At 44.4% G+C, this 10980-nt stretch overlaps 1 pseudogene; it reads left to right on the top strand.

Moving 5' to 3' along the window:
* On the top strand, window positions 1-1196 carry LOC101284681 (60S ribosomal protein L12-like; annotated as a pseudogene).
* Window positions 1197-10980: the final 9784 nt, after the last annotated feature.

The following is a 10980-nucleotide window of genomic DNA, read 5'->3' as shown; positions in this document are numbered from 1 at the left end:
GGTAAACAGGTAAAAGACATCATGGAAAGTCTGAAAAAAATGTAATAAGGATAATATATTTTAAATATATTATTCTCTTTTATACTCTGTGAATGACTTTTCCCCTGATCAATTGGTGGTATCTCTATGCCTTGGGGAGGTTTGAGATTCTTATAGCAGGAATGCAAAAAGAAAAAAATGTACACATCCAGCTTTTGACTTTCAAATTTCAGCTTCTATGAAAACAGTCTTTAGAAATCAGAGGCTGTAGAAAAAGAAAAGGATTTTGTAAATTCCTATCAGTACCATTAACATATCAAAGGTCAGAAGATCAGACCTGAGCTCTGAGCCAAGGGTACAGAGAACTGAGGTTTGACATAAGGGGTGTCCTTGCTGCACAGAAAAGATGGGTTGTTTTACCCTTCCAAACTAAGAGAGTGCTATCAGAAGACAAGACAGAGGTTGGAGGAGAAAAGATGACTTACGTGTATCCTGGCTTCTCCGTTCAAGGCTGAGATCATGGGTGGTAGATAGACTGAGGGAAAGGAGCCCTGAAAGGACAGGGAAACTGTAACCTGCTCCTCATGAGACTTAGCCACGGACTGTCATACAAGTGGCCCCTGCCAGCACGTACAAAGGAGGAGAATGAAAGTACAGCATGGGCCTTTCAGCATTCAGAGGATGCCAGGACGCAACTTTCTCCAGGTGTCCCACGTTGGGGTCATCACATACTAGTCGCCTCCACTGTGCTGCCAAGTTCGACCTCAGTGAGATCAAAGTCATAAACCTGGAGTGCACTGATGGGGATGTTGGTGTCACATCTGCCCTGGACCCCAAGAGTGGCCCTCTGGGTCTGTCTCCAAAAACTGTAGGTAAAGACATTGCCAAGGCAGCCGGTACCTGGAAGGGTCTGAGGATTACAGTGAAACTGACCATTCAGAACAGACAGTCCAGACCTTTTCTGCCTCTTCCCTGATCATCAAAGCCCTCAAGGGACCACGAGGGACAGAAAGAAGCAGAAGAACATTAAGCACAGTGGAAATAGTACTGCAGATGGAATTGTCAACATTGCCAGACAGATGTAGTACCAATCATTAGCCAAAGAGCTCTCTGGAACCATTAAGGAGATCCAGGGGCCTGTTGTGTTGATGGCCACCACACTCATGGCATCATAGATAAACCTCAACAGTGGTACAGTGGAATGTCCAGCTACTTAAGAGCTGCAAAGGGAGTTATTTCAATAAAGGATCATTCGACAACTAAAACAACACCACTACAGCATGGTGATCAGGCAGAGGGTCTGCATGAGTGCTTCTGGGCCTCTTCAGCCCCAGAGTGGCAGAAGAGGGACCAAGACATCTCCACACATCCTCCAGAATGTGGGTACAGCTGAGTTGAGAGTTGGCTGCCATAGTAAGGGATGGGCTGGCTGACTAACCTAAGCCAGTGACCAGATGAGGGATGTGGCTGAGACACAGGGTGGTCTGCAGGGCCACCAAAGCCAAGGTAGGGGCAATGTCAACTGAAGAAAAACACACATCCTAAAAGTTGCAAGTTATGCTTTATTCAGGGACCTTACTGAGGACTGTAGCCCAGGAGATGCCCTCTCAGATAGCTCTGAGGAACTACTCTGAAGAGGTAAGGGAGGAGCCAGGATATATAGGAGTTTTTGCTGAAACAAAACAAAACAAAACAAAAAAACATGTACTTGAACATTAAAAGATTACTGCTAATCACAAAAAAATGACATCTCACGTTAATGATGTTAGTGCTTTTCTAGGGGAAGATGGAAGAGTCTGGGCTCATGAAATTATTCCTTAGATATGCATCTTAACTATCTAGAACCAGTATCCTGTTTTTCTCCATCCTGAATTCCCCCCAGGGTGCGCCGTCAGGGCGGCTGAAGTGGCTGATGACTTGATGGCCTGGAAACGTGTTGTTCACTGGAATAGCAGGCAACATTCTTTGTTTACTGAAATGACAGGCAACATTTTTTTGTCTGCAGCTGGGAGCAAGTCAGAAGGGAAGACCCTCCAGCTCTGACTGAGCTAGAAAGAGCCACAGTTTCTCCAAGCACAGAGGTCAGTAGTACAACCAGCCAGGTACCCAGAGACATTGCTAAAAACGTCAGCGCCAACAGTCTTAGCTCAGGCTGCCGTAACAACAGACCACAGACTAGGTGGCTTGCACAGCAGATATTTATTTTCTCACAGTTCTAGAGTTGGGAAGAACCAGCTGATTGGGTTCTTGGTGAGAGCTCTCTTCCGGGCTTGTAGATAGCAAACTTCTCGGTGTGTATTCACATGGCCTTTCCTTGTTTTTGTGCATGCAGAGAGAGCGTGAATGAGTTCTCTCTTCTTTTTCTTATAAGGCCGCTAATCCCATGATTGGTGGGATTAGCCACACCCGTGTGACCTCAGCTAACCCTAATTACCTTTCAAAGGCTCCATGTCACATACCATCACATTGTGGGAGTTAGGTCTTCAACCTATGAATTTGGGGTAGGGGGCACAAATATTCAGTCCATGACACCAACCCTGATAACAGGTGTACAAATCTAAAGCTCACTCTCTCCTGTTGCCTCAAGCACCTGCCTCTGCAATGAACCAAGGCACCATATTGGAAAGGAGGGCAGGAAACAATACAAGATTCGCCATTTACCTTAAAACAAAAACAAAAGCAAAGCAACTCTTTTAAACTAAAACCTTTTTCCTCTCCAAAGAGACTAAGATACAGTTAATGGTCAGTATGAAGGACGTTGATGAGGAAGATTTGGTCAGTTGTAGAAAAACAATAAGCCACATTTAACTTTGCATACTGAACGTAGTTTGATAAATCACCCATAACTCTACCATGCTAAACATTCATTACATCTTTTTTTTTTTTTTTGCGGTACGCAGGCCTCTCACTGTTGTGGCCTCTCCCGTTGCGGAGCACAGGCTCCGGACGCGCAGGCTCAGCGGCCATGGCTCACGGGCCCAGCCGCTCCGCGGCATGTGGGATCTTCCCGGACCGGGGCACCAACCCGTGTCCCCTGCATCGGCAGGCAGACTCTCAACCACTGAGCCACCAGGGAAGCCCCCATTACATTTTTAAGGTACTTCTTTTCCGCTTATTTTGCACGTGAATGATTAAATAGCTGTAATGATATCATTCATATAATTTTATATGGTGCTGTTTGTAAAATTCATCAAAATCACTTTCCATGCTGCTGTGTGGTCCTCCTAATCATCAACGTTAATGAATGCACAAGCTGTTAGTTAAAACCCTTGCAGTTGCAAGTAACAGGAAGCCAACTCCAACTAGCGTAAGGAAAAGGAAAATTTAATGAGAAAATACTGGGATTGCTCACTGAACTGCAAGAACCAGGCAGCCCTGAGGACTTAAGTGTTAGGGGCCAGGGGCTTGATGTCACCAGAGTTCTCTGCTGTTCCTTCTCCTTCCAGAGTTCTCCACGTGATGGGGGCCATGCCACCTGCAAATGTGGGACTCAATCATACAACTCTTCGCCAGAAAGGGAGGACAAAGTCTTTTCAACAGAAAAATCTCAGGGAAAACCTTTGACCTGGATTAGATCATGTGTGCATCGTGGACCAACCACTGTGATGAAAAAGAAGGGACACAGAGGCCCTTTCTGAGTTTGATTTTCCACTCCTTTAGTGGGGAAAAGGGAGAAGGTGGAATCTGTTCATAGAAGAAGGGTGATTAATATCTCCAACACATAAATAATTTAAACAGCCTATTGTTTTAACATTTAGATTGTTTCTAATTATTTTCCTGTTTGAAATCTTCACTAGTTAAAATCATTTGCGTGTAGACGCCCTTTTCTTTGGGATTTTTTGCTTGCAAGAGAATGGAATTCATGTGTGCCAGGAGGCTAGACACACAAATACATTTCCATTGGCCACATTTTCCAAGTGGGAAGGAGAGGCTTAAGGTGATTCAGCTACTAAGTGATACTGACTTGAAAGCGTGCGTCCTGATTAAGATCAATGGATCAGTACAAATTGCAAAGGACAGTACCTTCTAAAAGTATGTAAGGAAAGCTACACAGGATAAGACCATATTCGATTTTTGTGATGACTACAGTTGAAGGAAAAAGGAAAAATTCTAATAGTCTTCCGTTTCCCCTAGTGTAGCAACTCTTTTCTTCCTGACCTTTGGCTCTCCCACAAGGAAGTTCATGACGACATTGTTTTCAGAAGCCAATACCATGTCCTCCTGTCTCTACTTGCAAGAAAATAACTGGGCTTCCAGTAAGTGTAATTGGTGTTAACAGTGATTTATTATACACCTAGTTCTCCAGATGGCCCTTCATGTAGGAATTATTTTTCCTGAAAACAGAAAAATATGGAATTTCTTCCTGCTCATCAGGTTATAACAGGTCTACAAGCCACTCTGTCAAAAACTAGAACCAAAAATTTTGACAGAGTTCCCTTAAGACAGAGAGATACAGAAAAAAACACATTCCATCTGGTAAATAATTGCTGGGGTTGCATTCCTGTGCATTCAGGCAGGAGCTAACCTCCGTGCAGCATGAGGCCTTGAAAACCTCTTGGCCTAACAGGGCCACAGGAGGTAAGATCTACTTAGATCTATCCCATCCTCAGATTGCAGCCTCTGGGGTGCTGGTGCAGCCTAGACTTTCAGCTCACCCACAATCATGAGCTAGACGTACGATTATTGAGAAAGTTCACTCTTAAGTACAGAAGTTTGGACGGACACACAAAGCCAGTATTCTGCAAGAGTGAAGAAGGATATTTGCCAAGGTCATTTTAAGGTGACCAGGGTTGCAGAGCAAAGTTAAATATAGTTTTAAGTTACCTGTCATCTTCCTGAAAAACACGCTGGAAAATGTATCTAAAAGGCTATATCAGTCTGGTGATGGAATGCTTGGGAATGGGAAAAGCATTCAGCAGTGAACAGTGAGCTATCAAAAGGATTTAACGTAGTTAATTTGTAGCAGGTTAATTTCAGGTGGCTACTCTAGTAATGATTTTTATTCAGGAAGAATTCTGGAAGCATAGGCAGGAGGGCCACATATGAGGGATGTTGTGGGCAAGAAGGTCCAAGAATTTGGGGATCTGGGCTCAGATTAGGGGTCACAGGCTCACATGCCTTTAAGGATCAGGCTGATAAATTGTGTGAAATGTTAAAGCATTGGCCTGGCCAAATAACACATATCTGTAGGGTTTAGCCTGTGGGTCAAGAGGACAGGTTGCTGCTCCTGGACTAAAAGATCTTTGAGCCTTCTTTGACTTCTGGGTTTCGTTTCATGTGGAAAGAATGCTCTTTTATCTATTAAGAGCCAAAAACTTGTGTTAACCTTTGTGGTAAGAGGAGGCGGGGTTGCCTAGTAGTATAAAACATGGTCTCCAACCTCTAGAAATCAAAAATATTTTAAAACAAGGTATGCTCATACAAAGGCAACTAACAATTCCAGGCAAAATTACATAAAGTCCTATAGCCACTCGGGGGAAGTATTGCTAACTTTCATCTAGATTGGTCCTCCAAGAGGCACAGAATAGCCAAGGCTTGATTTGGGCATAAAAGGATAAACCACATTGAGATAATGGAAAGTAGAGTTGTTAGGTGGTGAGAACGATACCCCACCACCACCAAAAAAAAAGCCAAAAGGCAACCGGGCTTGGGGTGTAGAAGGGAGGTCCTTGGATCCTAGAAAAAGACCCCTATTCCGTTCTGAGACTGGGTCCTGCTCCTCCTTACTGGGAGCTGAAGGTTTTTCCTGGGGCCCCAGTTCCCCTAGCTGGGCCCCACCACCTGCAGTCAGAGCCCTTAGAGCTCTCCTTCTATTGCCTGTTCCACACCCCAGCCCGACTGCCTGTTTGCAGACTGTCAACAGACTGCTAATCGGCCACCTGTAGGACAGTTCCCCCGATGCTAAACCAAGGCAAATGAGTTCAGAGGATAAGTCTAAACTCTTGACAATCAGAAGTGAGGAGGCAGAAATCCTTCTGAGAGTTTAAATTTGTCTTTGAAACTACTTAGTATTTATAGCATGCGCTTGGGGCTGTATTCTTTGCCATCCGTAACTAACAGTGACTAATTGCCCGCAAGGTGCCCAAATCTGTGCTGAGCTCAGTAGATGCACGCTGACACTTGCCTCCTCACAGCAGCCTCTAAGGTGGAGTCCTTTATTATCCCCTCTCCAGTGATGAGTAGACTGAGCCTCATAGGAGTAAAACAACATGCCCAAAGTCATCCAGTCAATGAGGGGCACAGATTCCAGCCCAAGACTTCTGTCTCCAGAAACTGACTACAACTGTTAACCTTTACACAATACAACTTCCTGTTCCTGTACCTGTCCTGTGGATGTGTCAACACGCAGTCCACTGCCAGAGGCAGCTGCCAGGCCTGTCGTTTGATAGAAGCATCCCCCACTTCCCAAACAAAGCACCCATTTGATGTGGGAACTTGTATCACCTGCTCTCCAAATCATGCCGCCTTCTCACCACATTAGAATCACCTGGGGCACTTAAAAAAATCCAACCACCACTGAGGCCCCAGCCGCAGTCCCTAGAGATTCAGATTTAATTGGTTTGGGTTTGAATCAGACATTGGTATCCTACAAGATTCCCCCCAGGTGATCCTAATATGCTGGGAGGGTTGAGAACACAGGCAGTGAGTGAGATTGAGGGCTTGGACGTGATTTCTGTCACCATGGATCAGTTATGTCACCTGGGTGAACCTTAGTTTTCTCACCAGTAAAATGGGGATTACAGAAGTCTGTACTTTATAGGATTGATACAGGATTAGGTTAGATGGAAAAAGTGGTATGCAATGAAGGTTAGGTCCCTGGTCCTACCCTTAAAAGCCTCATTGATCCAGAACGAGACTGAAGTTTATAGTTTCTCATGCAAACAGAAAACGTATTCTTCCTGCTTTCCACTCAGACCTGCTAACACCACAGGGTAGAAGAGGGGCCTGGGCAGGCATTTCTGACAACTTGCTAGCTCTTTCCAAGGTGTAAAGGCAAATGCCTTTCAGAGCCAGACAGCTAACCTATAGGTGTGAAGTAACTCGTTTACCGCTGTAAGGAGTGCTGAAATCAGGTGTGAATTGGACCTGCCCCATGAAGGTCATCGAATTCATTAAAACAACAAGACTAACAATATGCTGTTGGGCAAACAGATCCATCTGTTGCCATTTGCAGCTGGTGGGCTGTCAGTTTGCACCCCTAGGGGCTCCCCGCCGCTTCTGTACAGGTGAGCTGCCAGCAGCCACTTCCCCTTCCAAGGGTTTCAAGGACACTGGCCGTGACAGTGAAGGGGACTGCAGACCACAGCCAGACTGGTTAGAAGCAGACAGGCAGCTAGTGGTTAAAAATGCCCGCCTTACAGACAGCCCCTACTCCAAGCCCAGCTCTCCTCCGACTACCTGTGAGGCCTAAATTCACTGCTCTGAGCCAGTTTGCTCACATCTAAATGTGGCTAAAATGATCTTTCCTTTGAGGTTGTTGTGAGGATTAAAAGAACAATGGATGTAGAGCGAGCGCTCAGCTCAGTGCCTCCGCCCCGAGTAAAGGCTCCGGATGTGTCGGCTTTTGTTGGATTTTGCCATTCTTCCAACAAAGTAAGAAGAGCCTCAAGCACTACCTGCCCCTGTGCCCTGGAAGATCACTTAAACTAGAGCCATCCAGTTCATTCTAATCCATTACCTCATCCCTCCTTTGGACCTACAGTCACAAGCACTGAGAATGAAGTCTGAAAGAGATAGTGAGAGGTGAGATAAAGGGTATAAAATGACACAAAAAAAAAGAAGTGGAGGGTTTGTTTCTGGTTGTTCCCAGGGAGCATGGGGCAGGTGGCTCACCGAGTGGGGCACAGAGAAGCGACACAGGACTCCTTCTACATCTCCGGCTTTGCGGTGGGCCCCCGTGAGTGCTGGGCAGCGCCCAAGCTTGGTCAACATGGCAGGAAATGATGGATGTGTTTGAGCCTCGAGAGGACTTTCTGGGTTTAACTGGGGACATCTCTTGTTTCCGAGAATGAGAATCTAGCATGTGTGGTTCACCCCACCTTGGCATTTGCCATGGAAAAGCCAAGAAAAACAAAAGTCAGGCCTCACAAGACAGGCATGTATCTGTGGTTTGGCTCATGACAGGCCCAAGTTTGAGTTCAGAGAGGCCCTGAAAGCATGGACGGCTGCTAGATCAGCTTTGGTCCTTGGGCCTTAGGGAACAAAAGCCATTAACCCAGTTTTCAACTGGGAAACCATTCTCTCCATACTCTCAGTCCCTGTGCTCTGGATAAACTGACTTTATCCCTATCTCCAGGGTGTGGGTGTGGTATTAGGGCAGGCCACCCTGAGCATCACATTCCTCTGACCTGGTGATAGGTTCAGAAATGGGCATGTGACCCTATCAGAGCCAGAGAGATACAAGGAAAATCTGTTTATATTAATATTGACTTTATTGAAGTATAACTTACATACCATAAAATTCACCCTTTGAAGAGTATAATTCAATGATTTTTAGTAAACTTACAGAGTAACCATCACAACAATCAAGTTTTAGAACATTTCCATAATCCCCAAAATATCTCATGCCCATCTGCAATCATAAGGAGACTTCGTCTGAGGTGTTGGTAGAGGTTCCCACATTCCTTTGGGCTGGGCCTGTTTGCAGTACTGATGACCAGAGCCTGGAGCTACAAGGTGCCACATCTCAAAGAACCTGAGAGAAAAGCAATCACTGCAGAAGGGAGAAATAAGAGATGTTGAGAGACTGGGGTCTGAGGTCACTGGTTGAAACTGATCAAGCCAAACATGAAGCCAGTCCTTCTCCTGGACTTTTCAGTCACATGAGCCAACAAGTTCCCTTTTGTCTTAAGCCAGTTTGACTTGGGGTTTTCCATCTTTTGCAACGGGAAGACTCAACTGACTCCAAAAATTGACCAGACTCTAATGACTAAAGTTGAAACCTTTATTAAGTGGATATTCAGATAGGAATGCCCACCTTCAGATCTGTTGTAATTCTAGAATTGTTTTACCTATGACCAAAGAGCCATTTTGCAGATGAAGATTCAGGCCTGCAAAGGTAAATTGCTTAACCAGGATACATACCAGAACCTGAACACGTCCTTGACTCTGTGTAACTCTGAATTTCATCCTGTCTTTCTTCCTCAAATCATCACCATCATCATCATCATCATCATCATCGTCATCATCATCATTGCATTACCTTTTTTTTTTTTTTTTTTTGCGGTACGCGGGCCTCTCACTGTTGTGGCCTCTCCCATTGAGGAACACAGGCTCCAGACACACAGGCTCAGTGGCCAAGGCTCACGGGCCTACCCGCTCCACAGCATGTGGGATCTTCCCGGACCGGGGCACGAACCCGTGTCCCCTGCATCGGCAGGCGGACTCTCAACCACTGCGCCACCGGGGAAGCCCTGCATTACCTTTTGTAAGATGTTTAACATGTATTCTAAGTATTGTGCAACTAATAAGTCACTTAATCTTCACAAGCACCCTATGGGTAGGTACTATTATTATTCCCATTTTATAGATGAGGAAACTGAGGTCTAAAGAGGTTAATTAACTTGTTCAAAGCCATACAGCTTGTGAGTGAGTAGTAGAAGCAGGATTTGAATGCAGCCACACTGGTGACAGAAACCATGCTCTTAACCAGTGCATTATACTGTCTCTTGTAAATTAAAATTAACCTAACATCAGCTTTTAATCAGAGTTACATTGGTTTTTCATGCAGAGGCACTGCCTTTTTTTAACGTATATTTTATTTGTTATAAAAATAAAATGCAAACAAAGCACCCACATTTTTTCCATATTTTATATGCTGTTCAATTATGTAAAACAATTTTTATCCACCTGATTTCAAGGAGCCATAAACTTTTGTGCTTCTTACAACTTTGTTCTGTGCTTCTCAATACATATTGCAGATAAGGATTAATTGTGGCAAAAGTCTTATTCTGAGGTCTTCTTGTGATGAAAAACTAAGTGCTCTGCTTTATTAATTTTAATTGGTATTTAATGATATAGTAATTGATATTTGATATCGTAATTTAACATGAAATATTACATTTCATATCAGTCAACTAACAAAAAAGTGAAAGACTTGGAATTTAACAGCCCACTTCTAGAAACAAAATATACACATGAAAAGTGACATAAACCTGTCTTCTCTGTTTTCTTGAAACCACATGAAACATGTAAAGTACTTCGAAAGCCCTGAAATGCTATATAAAGGTAACATACAATATTCTTTAACATTTTCACACACATTGTCTCAGTTGATCCTTACCTAACGCATGTGATCAGACAAGGATTATTGGTGAATAGGCATTGTTGTTTTTAACGCAGTGCCATGGAAGGCTTTTATTTTTATGTAGGAGAGTGAATTTATTTTTATGTAGGAGAGTGCCAGGATAAAGGTGGTCTTTTAGAGAATTCAGCCGGTAGATGCATATAGGAAGGTTGGGAGGAAGGGTGGGGATTGGAGGCACGAAGAGCAGTTTAGGAGGCTGCTCTTGCAGAAACCTCAGATGCATAGGGGGTCTGTACCAGTACTTGAGACTGATTTGGATCCCAGGGGCAACAGAACTTCGTTCCAAGTTTTAATACCATTGTTAAAATCAGTGAGTCATCAATAGGGCACTGGAGAGCATAAAGGGAGTGGTAGGTAACTGGAAAACAATGGTATGCGTGTGCTGGAGGGTGGGAGTGAGGATAGGAGGAACTGATGGTGGAACCTGGGCGATTATCCTGGGCAAGTCTGATCAGTCTTCAAATGATGGAGGTGGGTTAGAGTCAGGCTTCTAAACCCTCAGCTAGTGATCCCTCATTGCAAAAGGCAGCCTGGTAACAGGAGGCTCGGGGCACAGATGTCAGTAGTTTTATTTTTCTAATTCTTGTGGAATTTACATTTTATTCCCTAATAAAGGGTGTGCCTGCCTTGGGGATTCATGCAAATTTCACAAGAAATCAACATCTTCCCCATCAAACCTAGGCCCCACTTTCCTA

Source organism: Orcinus orca, chromosome 6, assembly GCF_937001465.1.
Source record: "Orcinus orca chromosome 6, mOrcOrc1.1, whole genome shotgun sequence".
Lineage (NCBI taxonomy): Eukaryota > Metazoa > Chordata > Mammalia > Artiodactyla > Delphinidae > Orcinus > Orcinus orca.
Note: the sequence above shows the minus strand (reverse complement) of the source record. Positions and strands in the feature narration are given on the sequence as shown.